We start from the raw sequence: 19,613 nt of genomic DNA, 5'->3' as shown, positions 1-19,613 counted from the left end.
TGTAGAAACATAAAATGGTTTCTAAGGGTCGATACTGTTTCCAAATGCTTGATACACACTTGGAAATGGGTGCATGAAATATCTGAGGCCTCAGAAGCTCTTTCATCTTGGTGCTTTTTTCGTCTGAATGAGGTTGCCATTTTTCTGAAGTTCGCGATTTTTTTCATCAAAATTCTTCTATCTTTGTAATTTTTCTGGCCTCATAGCGCCGTAAACCCCCATATAACAGGCTGTGGATGCCTTTTGAACAATATTTGATCAAAAAGGGTGAAGAATACTTTTGAAAGACGACAAGTGGTGTCCATCTAAGCAAATTTCCTATAACTCAAAATTTGTTTCAAACTTTATAGTTGTCGGTATTCCGAGACAGAAAACATTTTTCCCTGATTCATAGTAATAGCTTGATCATGCAAACCTGATTAAATGTTAAAAATGCTAGAAAACTCTTGAACTGGAAATTGGTTTGAAAAAAATAGGGAATTTCGAGTCCAATTTGCTTCTGTTTCTGAGAGGCTGTAGATGTCCTTTTTGTCGACCATCTGGAGAAACATAAAATGGTTTCTAAGGGTCGATACTGTTTCCAAATGCTAGGTACACACTTGGAAACGGGTGCATAAAAAATCTGAGGCCTCAGAAGCTCTTTCATCGTGGTGCTTTTTTCGTCTGAATGAGGTTGCCATTTTTCTGAAGTTCGCGATTTATTTCATCAAAATTCTTCTATCTTTGTAATTTTTCTGGCCTCATAGCGCCGTAAACCCCCATATAACAGGCTGTAGATACCTTTTGAACAATATTTGATCAAAAAAGGGTGAAGAATACTTTGAAAGACGACAAGTGGTGTCCATCTAAGCAAATTTCCTATAACTCAAAATTTGTTTCAAACCTTATAGTTGTCGGTATTCCAAGACAAAACACATTTTTCCCTGATTCATAGTAATAGCTTGATCATGCAAACCTGATTAAATGTTAAAAATGCTAGAAAACTCTTTAACTGGAAATTGGTTCGAAAAAATTAGGGAATTTCGAGTCCAAATTGCTTCTGTTTCTGAGAGGCTGTAGGTGTCCTTTTTTTCGACCATCTGGAGAAACATAAAATGGTTTCTAAGGGTCAATACTGTTTCCAAATGCTTGGTACACACTTGGAAACGGGTGCATAAAAAATCTGAGGCCTCAAAAGCTCTTTCTTCTTGGTGCTTTTTTCGTCTGAATGAGGTTGCCATTTTTCTGAAGTTCGCGATTTATTTCATCAAAACTCTTCTATCTTTGTAATTTTTCTGGCCTCATAGCGCCGTAAACCCCCATATAACAGGCTGTAGATACCTTTTGAACAATATTTGATCAAAAAGGGTGAAGAATACTTTTGAAAGACGACAAGTGGTGTCCATCTAAGCAAATTTCCTACAACTCAAAATTTGTTTCAAACCTTATAGTTGTCGGTATTCCAAGACAAAACACATTTTTCCCTGATTCATAGTAATAGCTTGATCATGCAAACCTGATTAAATGTTAAAAATGCTAGAAAACTCTTTAACTGGAAATTGGTTCGAAACAATAGCGAAATTCGAGTCCAATTTGCTTCTGTTTCTGAGAGGCTGTAGTTGTCCTTTTTGTCGACCATCTGGAGAAACATAAAATGGTTTCTAATGGTCGATACTTTTTCCAAATGCTTTGTACACATTTGGAAACGGGTGCAGAAAAAATCTGAGGCCTCAGAAGCCTTTTCATTTTGGTGCTTTTTTCGACTGAATGAGGTTGCCATTTTCCTCAAGTTCGCTATTTATTTCATCAAATTCTTTATTTTTGTAATTTTTCTGAACTCATAGCGCCGCAAAACCCCATATAACAGGCTGTAGATACTTTTTGATTGAAATATGATCAAAAAAAGGCGATGAATACTTGAGAAAGATGATAAATGGCGTCCATCTAAGCATATTCCTATAACTGAAATTTATTTCAAACTTTATTGTAGTCGGTATTCCGAGACGAAACACATTTTCCCTGATTCTTAGTAATGGCTTGGTCATGCAAACGCGATTGAATGTGAATAATGCTCGAAATATCTTGTACTGGCAATTGGTTCGAAAAAAATATAGAATTTTGAGTACAATTTGCTTCAGTTTCTGAGAGGCTGTTGGTGTCCTTTTTCTCGACCATCTGGAGAAACATAAAATGATTTGTAATGGTCGATACTTTTTCCAAATGCTTTGTACACATTTGGAAACGGGTGCATAAAGAATCTGAGGCCTCAGAAGCCCTTTCATTTTGGTGCTTTTTTCGACTGAATGAGGTTGCCATTTTCCTCAAGTTCGCTATTTATTTCATCAAAATTCTTCTATCTTTTTTTTTCTGGCCTCATAGCTACGTTAACCCCCATATAACAGGCTGCAGATACCTCTTGAAGGATATTAGATAAAAAAGGGTAAAGAATACTTTTGAAAGACGACAAATGGCGTCCATCTAAGCAAATTTCCTACAACTCAAAATTTGTTTCAAACTTTATAGTTGTCGGTATTCCAAGACAAAACATTTTTTTCCCTGATTCATAGTAATGGCTTAGTCAAGCAAACGCGATTGAATGTAAAAAGTGCTAGAAAACTCTTGAACTGGAAATTGGTTCGAAAAAATTAGGGAATTTCGAGTCCAATTTGCTTCTGTTTCTGAGAGGCTGTAGTTGTTCTTTTTGTCGACCATCTGGAGAAACATAAAATGGTTTCTAAGGGTCGATACTGTTTCAAATGCTTTGCACACATTTGGAAATGGGTGCATAAAAAATCTGAGTCCTCGGAAGCCCTTTCAACTTGATGCTTTTTTCGTCTGAATGAGGTTGCCATTTTTCTGAAGTTCGCTAATTATATCATCAAAATTCTTCTATCTTTGTAATTTTTCTGGCCTCATAGCGCCCTAACCCCCATATAACAGGCTGTAGATACCTTTTGAACAATATTTGATCAAAAAAGGGTAAAGAATACTTTTGAAAGACGACAGGTGGTGTCCATCTAAGCAAATTTCCTACAACTCAAAATTTGTTTAAAACTTTATAGTTGTCGGTAATCCAAGACAAACATATTTTTCCCTGATTCATAGTAATGGCTTGATCATACAAACGCGACTGAATGTGAAAAGTGCTAGAAAACTCTTGAACTGGAAAATGGTTCGAAAAAAATAGGGAATTTCGAGTCCAATTTGCTTCTGTTTCTGAAAGGCTGTAGTTGTCCTTTTTGTCGACCATCTGGAGAAATAAAAAATGGTTTCTAAGGGTCGATACTGTTTCAAATGCTTTGCACACACTTGGAAATGGGTGCATAAAAAATCTGAGTCCTCGGAAGCCCTTTCATCTTGATGCTTTTTCCGTCTGAATGAGTTTGCCATTTTTCTGAAGTTCGCTAATTATTTCATCAAAATTCTTCTATCTTCGTAATTTTTCTGGCCTCATAGCGCCGCAAACCCCTATATAACAGGCTGGCTGTAGATACCTTTTGAACAATATTTGATCCAAAAAGGGTAAAGAATACTTTTGAAACAAGACAATTGGTGTCCATCTAAGCAAATTTCCTACAACTCAAAATTTGTTTCAAACCTTATAGTTGTCGGTATTCCAAGACAAAACATATTTTTCCCTGATTCATAGTAATGGCTTGATCATGCAAACGCAACTGAATGTGAAAAATGCTAGAAAACTCTTGAACTGGAAATTGGTTCGAAAAAAATAGGGAATTTCGAGTCCAATTTGCTTCTGTTTCTGAGAGGCTGTAGTTGTCCTTTTGTCGACCATCTGGAGATACATAAAATGGTTTCTAATGGTCGATAATTTTTCCAAATGCTCTGTACACATTTGGAAACGGGTGCATAAAAAATCTGAGGCCTCAGAAGCCCTTTCATTTTGGTGTTTTTTTCGACTGAATGAGGTTGCCATTTTCCTCAAGTTCGCTATTTGTTTCATCAAAATTCTTCTATCTTTTTTTATTTTTCTGGCCTCATAGTGCCGTTAACCACCATATAACAGGCTGCAGATACCTTTTGAACAATATTTGATCAAAAAAGGGTAAAGAATACTTTTGAAAGACGACAAGGGGTGTCCATCTAAGCAAATTTCCTACAACTCAAAATTTGTTTCAAACTTTATAGTTGTCGGTATTCCAATCAAAACATATTGTTCCCTGATTCATAGTAATGGCTTGATCATGCAAACTCGATTGAATGTGAAAAATGCTAGAAAACTCTTGAACTGGAAATTGGTTGGAAAAAAATAGGGAATTTCGAGTCCAATTTGCTTCTGTTTCTGAGAGGCTGTAGCTGTCCTTTTTGTCGACCATCTGGAGAAACATAAAACGGTTTCTAAGGGTCGATACTGTTTCCAAATGCTTTGTACACATTTGGAAACAGGTGCATAAAAAATCTGAGTCCTCGCAAGCCCTTTCATCTTGATGCTTTTTTCGTCTTAATGAGGTTGCCATTTTTCTGAAGTTCGCTATTTATTTCATCAAAATTCTTCTATCTTTATAATTTTTCTGGCCTCATAGCGCCGTAAACCCCCATATAACAGGCTGTAGATACCTTTTGAACAATATCTGATCAAAAAAGGGCGAAGAATACTTTTGAAAGACGACAAGTGGTGTCCGTCTAAGCAAATTTCCTACAACTCAAAATTTGTTTCAAACTTTATAGTTGTCGGTATTCCAAGAGAAAACATATTTTTCCCTGATTCATAGTAATGGCTCGATCATGCAAACGCGACTGAATGTGAAAAATGCTAGAAAACTCTTGAACTGGAAATTGGTTCGAAAAACATAGGGAATTTCGAGTCCAATTTGCTTCTGTTCCTGAGAGGCTGTAGTTGTCCTTTTTGTCGACCATCTGGAGAAACATAAAATGGTTTCTAATGGTCGATACTTTTTCCAAATGCTTTGTACACATTTGGAAACGGGTGCAGAAAAAATCTGAGGCCTCAGAAGCCCTTTCATTTTGATGCTTTTTTCGACTGAATGAGGTTGCCATTTTCCTCAAGTTCGCTATTTATTTCATCAAAATTCTTCTATCTTTTTTATTTTTCTGGCCTCATAGCGCCGTTAACCCCCATATAACAGGCTGCAGATACTTTTTGAAGCAAATTTGATCGAAAAAGGGTAAAGAATACTTTTGAAAGACGACAAATGGCGCCCATCTAAGCAAATTTCCTACAACCCAAAATTTGTTTCAAACTTTATAGTTGTCGGTATTCCAAGACAAAACATTCATTACCTGATTCATAGTAATGGCTCGATCATGCAAACGCGATCAAGTGTGAAAAATTCTAGAAAACTCTTGAACTGGAAATTGGTTTGAAAAAAATAGGGAATTTCGAGTCCAATTTGCTTCTGTTTCTGAGAGGCTGTAGCTGTCCTTTTTGTCGACCATCTGGAGAAACATAAAATGGTTTCTAAGGGTCGATACTGTTTCAAATGCTTTGCACACATTTGGAAATGGGTGCATAAAAAATCTGAGTCCTCGGAAGCCCTTTCAACTTGACGCTTTTTTCGTCTGAATGAGGTTGCCATTTTTCTGAAGCTTGCTAATTATTTCATCGAAATTCTTCTATCTTTGTAATTTTTCTGGCCTCATAGCGCCGTAAACCCCCATATAACAGGCTGTAGATACCTTTTGAACAATATTTGATCAAAAAAGGGTAAAAAATACTTTTGAAAGACGACATGTGGTGTCCATCTAAGCAAATTTCCTACAACTCAAAATTTGTTTCAAACTTTATAGTTGTCGGTATTCCAAGACAAAACATATTTTTCACTGATTCATGGTAATGGCTTGATCATGCAAACGCGACTGATTGTGAAAAATGCTGGAAAACTCTTGAACTGGAAATTGGTTCGAAAAAAATAGGGAATTTCGAGTCCAATTTGCTTCTGTTTCTGAGAGGCTGTAGTTGTCCTTTTTGTCGAACATCTGGAGAAACATAAAATGGTTTCTAATGGTCGATGCTTTTTCCAAATGCTCTGTACACATTTGAAAACTGGTGCATAAAAAATCTGAGGCCTCAGAAGCCCTTTCATTTTGGTGCTTTTTTCGACTGAATGAGGTTGCCATTTTCCTCAAGTTCGCTATTTCTTTCATCAAAATTCTTTTTTGTCTTTTTTATTTTTCTGGCTTAGCGCCGTTAACCCCCATATAACAGGCTGCAGATACCTCTTGAAGGACATTTGATCAAAAAAGGGTAAAGAATAATTTTGAAAGACGACAAATGGCGTCCATCTAAGCAAATTTCCTACAACTCAAAATTTGTTTCAAACTTTATAGTTGTCGGTATTCCAAGACAAAACATATTTTTCCCTGATTCATAGTAATGGCTTGATCATGCAAACGCGACTGATTGTGAAAAATGCTGGAAAACTCTTGAACTGGAAATTGGTTCGAAAAAAATAGGGAATTTCGAGTCCAATTTGCTTCTGTTTCTGAGAGGCTGTAGTTGTCCTTATTGTCGACCATCTGGAGAAACATAAAATGGTTTCTAAGGGTCGATACTGTTTCAAATGCTTTGCACACATTTGGAAATGGGTGCAGAAAAAGTCTGAGTCCTCGGAAGCCCTTTCATTTTGATGCTTTTTCCGTCTGAATGAGGTTGCCATTTTTCTGAAGTTCGCTAATTATTTCATCAAAATTCTTCTATCTTTGTAATTTTTCTGGCCTCATAGCGCCGTAAACCCCATATAACAGGCTGTAGATACCTTTTGAACAATATTTGATCAAAAAGGGTGAAGAATACGTTTGAAAGACGACAAGTGGTGTCCATCTAAGCAAATTTCCTATAACTCAAAATTTGTTTCAAACCTTATAGTTGTCGGCATTCAGAGACAGAACACATTTTTCCCTGATTCATAGTAATGGCTTGATCATGCAAACGCGATTGAATGTGAAAAATGCTAGAAAACTCTTGAACTTGAAATTGGTTTGAAAAAAATAGGCAATTTCGAGTCCAATTTGCTTCGGTTTCTGAGAGGCTGTAGGTGTCCTTTGTGCCGACCATCTGGAGAAACATAAAATGGTTTTTAAGGGTCGATACTGTTTCCAAATGATTTGTACACATTTGAAAACGGGTGCATAATAAATCTGAGGCCTCAGAAGCCCTTTCATCTTGGTGCTTTTTTCGTCTGAATGAGGTTGCCTTCTTTCTGAGTTCGCTGTTTAATTCATCAAAATTCTTCTATCTTTGTGATTTTTCTGGCCTCTTAGCGCCGTTAACCCCCATATAACAGGCTGCAGATACCTTTTGAAGGATATTTGATCAAAAAGGGTCAATTATACGTTTGAAAGACGACAAATGGCGTGCATCTAAGCAAATTTCCTATAACTCAAAATTTGTTTCAAACTTTATAGTTGTCGGTATTCCGAGACAAAACACATTTTTCCCTAATTCATAGTAATGGCTTGATCATGCAAACGCAATTGAAGGTGAAAAATGCTAGAAAACTCTTGAACTAGAAATTGGTCGGAAAAAATTGGAGAATTCTGAGTCCAATTTGCTTCTGTTTCTGATAGGCTGTAGGTGTCCTTTTTCTCGACCATCTGGAGAAGCATAAAATGCTTTCTAAGGGTCGATACTGTTTCCAATTGCTTTGTACACTTTTGGAAATGGGTGCATAAAAAATCTGAGGCCTCAGAAGCCCTTTCATCTTGGTGCTTTTTTCGTCTTAATGAGGTTGCCATATTTCTGAAGTTCGCTATTTATTTCATCAAAATTCTTCTATCTTGTTTATTTTTCTGGCCTCATAGCGCCTTTAACCCCCATATAACAGGCTGCAGATACCTCTTGAAGGTTATTTGATCAAAAAAGGGTAAAGAATAATTTTGAAAGACGACAAATGGCGTCCATCTAAGCAAATTTCCTACAACTCAAAATTTGTTTCAAGTTTTATAGGTGTCGGTATTCCGAGACAAAACACATTTTTCCCTGATTCATAGTAATGGCTTGATCATGCAAACGCAATTGAAAGTGAAAAATGCTAGAAAACTCTTGAACTAGAAATTGGTCGGAAAAAATTGGAGAATTCTGAGTCAAATTTGCTTCTGTTTCTGAGAGGCTGTAGGTGTCCTTTTTCTCGACCATCTGGAGAAGCATAAAATGCTTTCTAAGGGTCGATACTGTTTCCAATTGCTTTGTGCACATTTGGAAATGGGTGCATAAAAAATCTGAGGCCTCAGAAGCCCTTTCATCTTGGTGCTTTTTTCGTCTGAATGAGGTTGCCTTCTTTCTGAGTTCGCTGTTTAATTCATCAAAATTCTTCTATCTTTGTGATTTTTCTGGCCTCTTAGCGCCGTTAACCCCCATATAACAGGCTGCAGATACCTTTTGAAGGATATTTGATCAAAAAGGGTCAATTATACGTTTGAAAGACGACAAATGGCGTGCATCTAAGCAAATTTCCTATAACTCAAAATTTGTTTCAAACTTTATAGTTGTCGGTATTCCGAGACAAAACACATTTTTCCCTAATTCATAGTAATGGCTTGATCATGCAAACGCAATTGAAGGTGAAAAATGCTAGAAAACTCTTGAACTAGAAATTGGTCGGAAAAAATTGGAGAATTCTGAGTCCAATTTGCTTCTGTTTCTGATAGGCTGTAGGTGTCCTTTTTCTCGACCATCTGGAGAAGCATAAAATGCTTTCTAAGGGTCGATACTGTTTCCAATTGCTTTGTACACTTTTGGAAATGGGTGCATAAAAAATCTGAGGCCTCAGAAGCCCTTTCATCTTGGTGCTTTTTTCGTCTTAATGAGGTTGCCATATTTCTGAAGTTCGCTATTTATTTCATCAAAATTCTTCTATCTTGTTTATTTTTCTGGCCTCATAGCGCCTTTAACCCCCATATAACAGGCTGCAGATACCTCTTGAAGGTTATTTGATCAAAAAAGGGTAAAGAATAATTTTGAAAGACGACAAATGGCGTCCATCTAAGCAAATTTCCTACAACTCAAAATTTGTTTCAAGTTTTATAGGTGTCGGTATTCCGAGACAAAACACATTTTTCCCTGATTCATAGTAATGGCTTGATCATGCAAACGCAATTGAAAGTGAAAAATGCTAGAAAACTCTTGAACTAGAAATTGGTCGGAAAAAATTGGAGAATTCTGAGTCCAATTTGCTTCTGTTTCTGAGAGGCTGTAGGTGTCCTTTTTCTCGACCATCTGGAGAAGCATAAAATGCTTTCTAAGGGTCGATACTGTTTCCAATTGCTTTGTGCACATTTGGAAATGGGTGCATAAAAAATCTGAGGCCTCAGAAGCCCTTTCATCTTGGTGCTTTTTTCGTCTTAATGAGGTTGCCATTTTTCTGAAGTTCGCTATTTATTTCATCAAAATTCTTCTATCTTTTTTATTTTTCTGGCCTCATAGCGCCGTTAACCCCCATATAACAGGCTGCAGATACTTTTTGAAGGATATTTGATCAAAAAGGGTCAAAAATACGTTTGAAAGACGACAAATGGCGTGCATCTAAGCAAATTTCCTATAACTCAAAATTTGTTTCAAACTTTATAGTTGTCGGTATTCCGAGACAAAACACATTTTTCCTTGATTCATAGTAATGGCTTGATCATGCAAACGCAATTGAAGGTGAAAAATGCTAGAAAACTCTTGAACTAGAAATTGGTCGGAAAAAATTGGAGAATTCTGAGTCCAATTTGCTTCTGTTTCTGAGAGGCTGTAGTTGTCCTTTTTGTCGACCATCTGGAGAAACATAAAATGGTTTCTAATGGTCGATACTTTTTCCAAATGCTTTGTACACATTTGGAAATGGGTGCAGAAAAAATCTGAGGCCTCAGAAGCCCTTTCATTTTGATGCTTTTTTCGACTGAATGAGGTTGCCATTTTCCTCAAGTTCGCTATTTATTTCATCAAAATTCTTCTATCTTTGTAGATTTTTCTGGCCTCTTAGCGCCGTTAACCCCCATATAACAGGCTGCAGATACTTTTTGAAGGATATTTGATCAAAAAAGGGTAAAGAATAATTTTGAAAGACGACAAATGGCGTCCATCTAAGCAAATTTCCTACAACTCAAAATTTGTTTCAAGTTTTATAGGTGTCGGTATTCCGAGACAAAACACATTTTTCCCTGATTCATAGTAATGGCTTGATCATGCAAACGCAATTGAAAGTGAAAAATGCTAGAAAACTCTTGAACTAGAAATTGGTCGGAAAAAATTGGAGAATTCTGAGTCCAATTTGCTTCTGTTTCTGAGAGGCTGTAGGTGTCCTTTTTCTCGACCATCTGGAGAAGCATAAAATGCTTTCTAAGGGTCGATACTGTTTCCAATTGCTTTGTGCACATTTGGAAATGGGTGCATAAAAAATCTGAGGCCTCAAAAGCCCTTTCATCTTGGTGCTTTTTTCGTCTTAATGAGGTTGCCATTTTTCTGAAGTTCGCTATTTATTTCATCAAAATTCTTCTATCTTTTTTATTTTTCTGGCCTCATAGCGCCGTTAACCCCCATATAACAGGCTGCAGATACTTTTTGAAGGATATTTGATCAAAAAGGGTCAAAAATACGTTTGAAAGACGACAAATGGCGTGCATCTAAGCAAATTTCCTATAACTCAAAATTTGTTTCAAACTTTATAGTTGTCGGTATTCCGAGACAAAACACATTTTTCCTTGATTCATAGTAATGGCTTGATCATGCAAACGCAATTGAAGGTGAAAAATGCTAGAAAACTCTTGAACTAGAAATTGGTCGGAAACAATTGGAGAATTCTGAGTCCAATTTGCTTCTGTTTCTGAGAGGCTGTAGTTGTCCTTTTGTCGACCATCTGGAGAAACATAAAATGGTTTCTAATGGTCGATACTTTTTCCAAATGCTTTGTACACATTTGGAAATGGGTGCAGAAAAAATCTGAGGCCTCAGAAGCCCTTTCATTGTGATGCTTTTTTCGACTGAATGAGGTTGCCATTTTCCTCAAGTTCGCTATTTATTTCATCAAAATTCTTCTATCTTTGTAGATTTTCAGGCCCCATAGCACCTCAAACCCCCATATAAAAGGCTGTGGATACCTTCTGGACGATATGTGATCAGAAAAGGGTGATGAATGCTTTTGAAAGATGACAAATGGCGTCCATCTAAGCAAATTTCCTATAACTCAAAATTTGTTTCAAACTTTATAGTTGTCGGTATTCCGAGACAAAACACATTTTTCCCTGATTCATAGTAATGGCTTGATCATGCAAACGCGACTGATTGTGAAAAATGCTGGAAAACTCTTGAACTGGAAATTGGTTCGAAAAAAATAGGGAATTTCGAGTCCAATTTGCTTCTGTTTCTGAGAGGCTGTAGTTGTCCTTTTTCTCCACCATCTGGAGAAACATAAAATGCTTTCTAAGGGTCGATACTGTTTCCAATTGCTTTGTACACATTTGGAAACGGGTGCATAAAAAATCTGAGGCCTCAGAAGCCCTTTCATCTTGGTGCTTTTTTCGTCTGAATGAGGTTGCCATTTTCCTCAAGTTCGCTATTTATTTGATCAAAATTCTTCTATCTTTGTAGTTTTTCAGGCCCCATAGCACCTCAAACCCCCATATAAAAGGCTGTAGATACCTTCTGACCGATATATGATCAAAAAATGGTGATCAATACTTTTGAAAGATGACAAATGGCGTCCATCTAAGCAAATTTCCTATAACTGAAATTTATTTCAAACTTTATCGTAGTCGTTATTCCGAGACAAAACACATTTTTCCTTGATTCTAAGTAATGGCTTGGTCATGCCAGAGCGATTGAATGTGAAAAAATCAAAAAATCTATTGTACTGGAATTTGGTTCGAAACAAAGAGTTTTGAGTCCAATTTGCTTCAAGTTCGCTATTTTTGCATCAAATTTCTTCTATCTTTGTAGTTTTTCTGGCCCCATAGCAGCCCAAACCCCCATAAAACAGGCTGAAGATACCTTTTGAACGATATATGATCAAAAAAGGGTGATGAATACTTTTGAAAGATGACAAATGGCGTCCATCTAAGCAAATCTCCTATAACTGAAATTTGTTTCAAACTTTATAGTAGTCGGTATTCCGAGACAAAACACATTTTCCCAGATTTTTAGTAATGGCTTGGTCATTCAAACGCGATTGAATGTGAAAAACTCTAGAAATCTCTTGTACTGGAAATCGATTTGAAAAAAAATAGAGTTCTGAGTCCAATTTGCTTCTGTTTCTGAGAGGCTGTTGGTGTCCTTTTTCTCGACGATCTGGAGAAACATAAAATGATTTCTAAGGGTCGATACTGTTTCCATCCATTGTACACATTTGGAAACGGGTGCATAAAGAATTGAGGCCTCAGAAGCCCTTTCTTCTTGGTGCTTTTTTCGTCTGATTGAGGTTGCCATTTTCCTCAAGTTGGCTATTTTTTCATCAAAATTCTCCTATTTTTGTAATTTTGTGGGCCCTAAAGTGCCCTAAGCCTCATATGACCGGCCGTCAAAACCTTTTGAGCAAAATGAGACGAAATATGCATTGAATCGGTCGGAAAGATGATATGCAATTTCCCTATAACCGAAATTTGTTTCGGTTATTTCGAGACAGAAGACCTTTTTTTCCTGTAATGATTCGTTCGTGTAAACGCAATAATAGGCTAAAGAAGCAAACAAAAAATTGGTTGTAATTGCACTATAAATTGGTTGCAGTTGATTTTTTTCAAAACAGATGCCGGGATTCAAAAAACAGTATTTACATTTGTTTTTAGATGCCTCGATCTTATGTCCGGAAGAAATTGGCAAACACGTCTACGGGTTATCTCAAAACGGTTGCAAAGCAAAAAATTGAAAGGGGCTCATCAATCCGAGAAGCATCGAGGAGAACTGGTGTCCCGTACTCTACTCTGAGACGTTTTGTGCTCAATGAATCTTGTTCCAAAACCGGGAAGCCTGCTCTATTCTGCGAATATCAGCAGAAGACAATATTCAAAGCGCTCTCTTTAACGTACTTGACGGTTAAGCAACTCAGAGAACAGGTGTTTTTATTCTCTAAAAACATGGGGGTTCAGATTCCAGCATCGTGGAAAGTGCAAAAACTTGCCGGTTAAGAGTGGTGTCTCTCATTTATTAAGAAGTTTCCGAACGTTGGTCTCTTCATAAAGAAGTCAAAGCTAGCAAAAACCTCAGTGCCTTGTATCAATTGCTTGAGGGATGTTCAATTAATAAATTTTGGTTTTGAGTGCGAAGAATGTTGCCAAATTACGTGCTATCGCTGCTTTCGTTGTCGGGAGCTCAGACGCTGCAATCTTTCCTAACAATTTGTGTTCTGTAATTATTTGAGTGCAAAAATGCTTCAGATCTAAAGATTTCCGTTTTTTGTGCAACGATTCCTAGATGTACTCAATTATTGTTTCGTAAAAATATGTAGTTTTCTCTTGTTTGGTTATCTGCAAGCAGAGGTTGAGAATGATAAGTTTAAAAAGGCTTAAGCAATTGGTTTACAAATATTTACGGCATGTTAGTGCTTCCTTGTTCCTCGCTCAACCAATATTAACAAAACTGGTGTTTTGCTCTACAGCATGTCAGTTTTTGTTTCCTAAGGGTGATTGGCGTTTTGCTCTACAGCATGACAATCTTTCCAACTTGCAACTTTTCAACTTAAGTTTTCTTCCACTTTAAATTTTTTTTATAGTATTTGAAAGTGAAACTGCGTTTTGCTCTACAGCATGCTCGTTTTCATCAAGTTTTTAGGAGAACGGTAACGATCATTCAGGATAAATTTCTTCGCTCTATCAAGATAAACAAATTTGGCGCTTTGCTCTACAGCATGTCAGTTTCTGTTTTCTAAGGGTGATTGGCGTTTTGCTCTACAGCATGTCAGTTTTTGTTTTCTAAGGGTGATTGGCGTTTTGCTCTACAGCATGTCAATCTTTCCAACTGGCAACTTTTCAACTTAAGTTTTCTTCCACTTTAATTTTTTGTTATAGTCTTTGAAAGTGAAACTGCGTATTGCTCTACAGCATGCTCGTTTTCATCAAGTTCTTAGGAGAACGGTAACGATCATTCAGGATAGGTTTCTTCGCTCTATCAAAATTATTTAATCTGGCGTTTTGCTCTACAGCATGTCAGTTTTTGTTTTCTATGGGTGATTGGCGGTTTGCTCTACAGCCTGTCAATCTTTCCAACTCGCAACTTAACTGTTTTGCTTCAATGCATGTCGTTCCATCTTCCAAAATGAGGTTAAGGTCTTCAAAGTTAAGATTTTGGTTTAAATGCAGTCCTCTGCAATGTCTTTGGCTTATCTTCTCCATGTTGCCCCTACACCAAATCAAAATTTTCAGAAATGGCACTTTTCAATATTCTTGATTGTATGGACCTAGAACAGGCGCAAAAGAGCAAGCTGGTTGAATTAGTAAAGGAGTCACGATTCGATCGTTTCAAATGCTCAGCAAGGAGGATCTGACTGGTATGGGTTTCCCCCATCCAGCCATTACCGAGATCAAGGATCTGATAAAGCAAGTAGGCGACACGCTAAGAACGCCAGGTGTAAACGCGGAGACTCCAAGTCCATTGCATGTAGAGACGCCATCTACAGCTAGCAATGAAAATTGTGTTCTTTCTATGCTGACGGCTAGTGAACTCAAGAGGTTGACTGAGACTCTGGATCTCAAATCAGCTGCTGGTCTCCGTGAATTTAATCGCATGCTGGTTGCAGAAATGGTAAAATTAGCTGTCGTTCTTTTCTTTTTTATTGATATCCTCAATCTAAAAGTATTAACTTGAATCGAAAAGAAGACTTAAGATCTAAAACTGAAAATTGAAATGATTTTAGAGGCAGCCTACAGATCAAGAATTAACCCCGTGCAACAAAACAAAAATCAAATACGCCAACCTTGCCATCGAAACGTATCCTGAGTTGAAGTCAATTGATTCCTCCCATGCTGCTGTTTGTTTGCGTTCGTTATTTTATTTTGTTTTTGGTTATTTTCGTCAATTAGTATTTGTGTTTAGTCCGTGTTCTTCAAACCGTACTATGCGACGTACGAAAATGGTGTCCGTCGTGTCCATCTGCAATCGGGGGCGCTTGAAGAGCACCTAAAAACCCTTAGAGCGAAGGGCAAAAAATTATTTCTGAAGGATGGAGGTTCCAGTTTTTCTTATTTTGTTTAAATGATCAGAACGGTTGAGTAGTCTATTTTTTTGTTTTGCTCATAGGAACACCCCCGCCAAAACGAATCAGCAAAGCCGCTTAGGTAAACGAGGAGCCCATAGAAGTGGGTAAATTAGTTGAAGTTTTCTCAGGAGAAGGCATCGACTATTTACAAAAGCGTAAGGAGACGTTTGTGGACAGAAAGTTTTTGTTGCAGACAAAAGGCGTGATTGATTACGACCTTTGTTTGCTAACAATTGGACTTGACCTTCGGTGCTTTGAGGAGGTAAGTTTGTTTTTTTGATGGATCGTCTCTCCTACAATAAATTAAGTTCTAAATTGAGTTCCGGTTATGGGTGCCCTCTTTCAGCGAGAAAATATTTTCTCATGTTTTCCAACCGGTGGTGCCACAATTGATTCATCTCGCAGAGAAGGCGCCGCCAAGGGAAAGCATGGACAAGCTGACTTATCTAAAGGCTCAGAACTGTAATATTTAATAAATGTCAATTTAATTTGCTGTAGGCTTCTAACGTAAAATTTTCACGTTGTGTAGTGAGCGATCCCGTCTTTGCGCTCCGCGCTCTGCCGTTACTTCTTCCAGTTAAACAATCGGTTGGTAAAGAGAAGCGGTTCACGGTTGCGGAGCTCATAACAAATGCTCGTAATGCGTTCATTGTGGAAATTTCGGTTAGTTTTTTTTAGCGCAAGTGTTTTGGCTTCTAATTTTAATGCGTGGGTTCAATATTTAGGACATCGGTAATCTTGATGCTAAATCGCGTCAGCATAAAGTGGGCACAATACTCTGTTCCAATTGGCTGGTATATTTAAAATAAAAGTTCATCGTTTTTTCTCTTTTCAAAAGAAAATTCTGTTCAGGTGTTTGTCATTGAACCGAATTCTGTGCTCATGGTCTCGAATGTTTTTGAAGCTCCTTGACATCGCCTTCTGACTGTTCTATGTGCTAAACTTAAAATACCCTGAAACAACAAGCATTGTTTGGTCCTATATTCAATTGGTTCTCTACAAAATATGGGCGGAACCGTACCAACCCAAGTTGACGCATTAGGACGTCAATTGAATAACGTTGAAGTTGACAACGAAATCTAATTAATAGCCAACCGTTAACTTAAAAATTTTGGATTGGGTTGTATTGAATGTATCTACTGTTGCTACTAAAACTGCTTCCATTGAGCGTTGTGATATTCTGGTTTCTGATTTTTGTTTTAATTTAACACAAAATTTGGTACTTGAAGAACAAGTCAATTTTTATAGCTTTAATTACAACTCACAGGGTCTTCATGAACCTCTTCTTCAGATCTGAAATGGCGAATTTCTCAGAAATTGAGCACATGGTTCAAGAGTACTACGAAGTTGCGAGTACTGACTGGATTTTGTTGGAAAAGTATGTGGACGGTGATGGGGCCAGAAGTCAGAGAGCAATAGGGAATGATGAAAAAATTCGTTGCTCGTCAAAATCAGCTTTGCATAAGTGTATGGATGAACTGTATCAGTTTTCTCTTAATTTTGTTTCGTATGAAAAAGATCTTAGATTTAGTGAAGACTCAAGTCGTGGATATTGTGGTTATAAAGTTGTGGCAAGAAAAAATTTCCAGGTTGGAGAAATTATTCCTGGATTGCATAGTGTTCTGGCATCATGTCCTGAAAACATAGATTTCAAATTGAACTTCTCAGTAGTCAGCATCAATAAAGTTTCTTAATCATACAGATATTCTTTTGCATAGTTTAAGAAATTCGGCCTCAACATGGAACCAATGCTTCGCTTTTGCATCTGCTGCTGAAAATATCACTAATGATCTTATTGAGACTGTTAAGTTATCGCTCTTAAAAATACACACTGAAATTCCAGAGGTTTCAGAAAACAAAACTTTTAAAAAATTGCTTGAGTCTTGTTCTGTTGAAGAATCGCCGAAATGTCAATATCAATTGCTTCGTGTTCTCACGAAGGAGTTATGTTTTGTTAGTCCTGAGGATCTTTTTTTGGCACACAGTTCGAAATTAAAAATGTTAATGGCGTTCCTCGCTATAAAGAAGTTGAACGTTGCATTCAGTTTATTTCAATAACAGAGGTGTTAAAAAAGTCGTGCTAGTTCACGATGAAATTTTCAACGTTTGTTTAGCTTACGACCAGTTTCTCCACACTCTCAGTAAGACTGGCACCCTTTTTGATGGTATGTAAACAAAAGGTAAATTGGAAACAAATAGCACAGCAATAGCAGATGTTGATACGTTTGCCCGCGGTAACGATGATGAAATAGTTTTCCTTATATCTTTGAAGCTTTACTTTGATGAAATTGAGCCCGTGAACTCCATTGGATCGAGAACTACTATTCATAAAATTGGTTGCTTTTACTGGAATTTGAAAAATTTACCACCCTGGATTTTGTCTGATATGAAATTCACTTTTGTAATTGCTTTGGTACCCTACCTTGATGTAAAGGCTTTCGGTTTTAAAAACGTGCTTAGTAAAACAAGGAATGACCTTACAAAGTTGGAGACAGTTATTAACGTAACTACAAACGCTGGACATGAACTGAAGCTTATGGGAAAAAACATGAACTTTGTTGCTGATAATCTTGCCTATCATGCTGTTTTTGGATTTGTCGAAAGGTTGTTTTGGGTTTGTGTTGCGAAAAGTGTACTACGCCGCAGTCTGATTTTTTTTTCGGTTTTCGAAGAGAATGTTGCAAAACTTAGAACACCTGAGTCATGCCGAAATGATGTTGCTGTAAAAGGTTTGGGGGTAAAAAATTTATTGAGTCTGGAAACAAATATTTTTGACCCCTATAAAAATTTTACGGCCGATTTGCACCATGATATTTTCCAGGGTGGCCTATTGCACACTGTTAAAATTGTCTTACACAACCTAATTTTTGTTTCCGGTGTCTTCACATTAGAGGAATTAAATGAACGATAAAACAATTTCAACTATGGCCGCGACGTGGACGGTAAACCAACGGAGTTTACAGAAGATAGGTTAATTGTTTTCTTTTAATTAATGTTAGGTAATCTTTTTCTGAGAATTTTTGATATTTTTTCAGAATCAAAGAGAAAACAGCAAAGACTCTGAAAGAAAAATACGACCAGATGTTTACACTTTACCGCTTCTTGCCGTTGATTGTCCACGACCTCGTTCCATGTGGGAATGACATCTGGTTTTTTTGCTGGAATACTTCGACTTGGTTACGTACCTTCTGAGCCCATCTTTCAGCGAAGCAGACTACAGCATTCTTGCTGTTCTTATCCGTTGGGGTTTTTCATTTCCCTGATTTTTTTACACTGCTCACCTTATCAACACCCTTCTGTTCTAGATGAACACTTATCGTTGTTCGTGGAGCTGTTTCCTGATTCAAGTGTAGTCTTCAAGCAACATCGCCTCATACATCACCCAAATGTTTTACGCGCTTCCGGTCCTTTTGTTTATCAGATTGTGCTTCGTTATGAGAGAAAACATCAAAGATTGACCCATAATATATGTAATTTTAAAAATATATGTAAGAGTTTAGGTTTGCGACATCAAATTTGCCAGTTTAATGATTGGCGTCATTCACCGTCTTTCAAAAAACATGATTTTCCAGGCTCTTGAGTAAAACATCTATCAACTGTTTTTGACTCTGACTTTGATAACAAAAATTTTTTTTCGTTGCGACGAAGCGTTAGTTTCGAAGCACGCTGTGATAAGGGGGACAAGGTATAGTACGAATGATTTCCTAATAAGTTCTGTGTCAGCTGATAGCAAGCCTATATTCGAGTTGGTCATGTTTATTGTTGTCAATCGAAGTCAAGTTTATTTCATATGTGAGCGGATTGTTGTCAAAAATTTTGACTCAAGTTCAAGATCCTATACTATTAGCAAACAAAATTTTCCCGTTGTTCCTTACCGCGACCTCTTTGACTTTCATCCACTTTCTCGACACTCTTTGCGTCATAAACTGCTTTTCAATAACATTGCAGAAATGTTTGACTCAATGGTGTCTGAGTAAAACGTTAAATACGTGGTATGTTTTTTTAGGTCGGACTTTTTTGTTCTTTTCCGCTCTTTTCAAAAAAAAAATTTCATTCTTTTGTTTTTTATGCGCTTGTTTTTTTTGACATTTTTCGGATGGATTTTGAAATATCTCAGCTCTTGCTTTTTTGCTACTTTTTAATGATTTTTTTTGTTTGTTTTGAGGAATGGACCCGGACTTCAGATGTGGTAGCATGAGAACAGACGAAACAACTTTAGACTACAGCTTACGTCTTGCGCAACAAGTTGACAATGGAATGGAGCTTACCCAGAAAATTTGTTTCATTGGTGACTCAAATATGCGCGATTGTTTCAAAAGCTACAGTCATTATGAAGTTTTGAAACCGTACGCGCATCTTTTTGAGCTTCATGTAAAGAGAGGTGCTAAGATATCTCATCTTAGAGAAATATTCCATAAAGTTGATCATTTTCGTTTCATAATAGTTGGCTTAGGTGGTAATGATCTAAATTCAACTGCGGAAGATGACTTGTTA

The 19,613-nt window shown here is 37.1% G+C and overlaps 1 protein-coding gene across 1 annotated transcript in view; it reads right to left on the bottom strand.

The window, feature by feature from the left end:
- Window positions 1-19,613, bottom strand: part of LOC142354404 (uncharacterized) — a 98,532-nt gene that overhangs the window by 70,981 nt on the left and 7,938 nt on the right. The gene's annotated exons all lie outside the window — the stretch shown is intronic.

Source organism: Convolutriloba macropyga, chromosome 15 (genome assembly GCF_964194025.1).
Source record: "Convolutriloba macropyga chromosome 15, txConMacr16.3, whole genome shotgun sequence".
Classification (NCBI taxonomy): domain Eukaryota; kingdom Metazoa; phylum Xenacoelomorpha; order Acoela; family Convolutidae; genus Convolutriloba; species Convolutriloba macropyga.
This window is presented reverse-complemented; position numbering and strand designations above follow the sequence as displayed.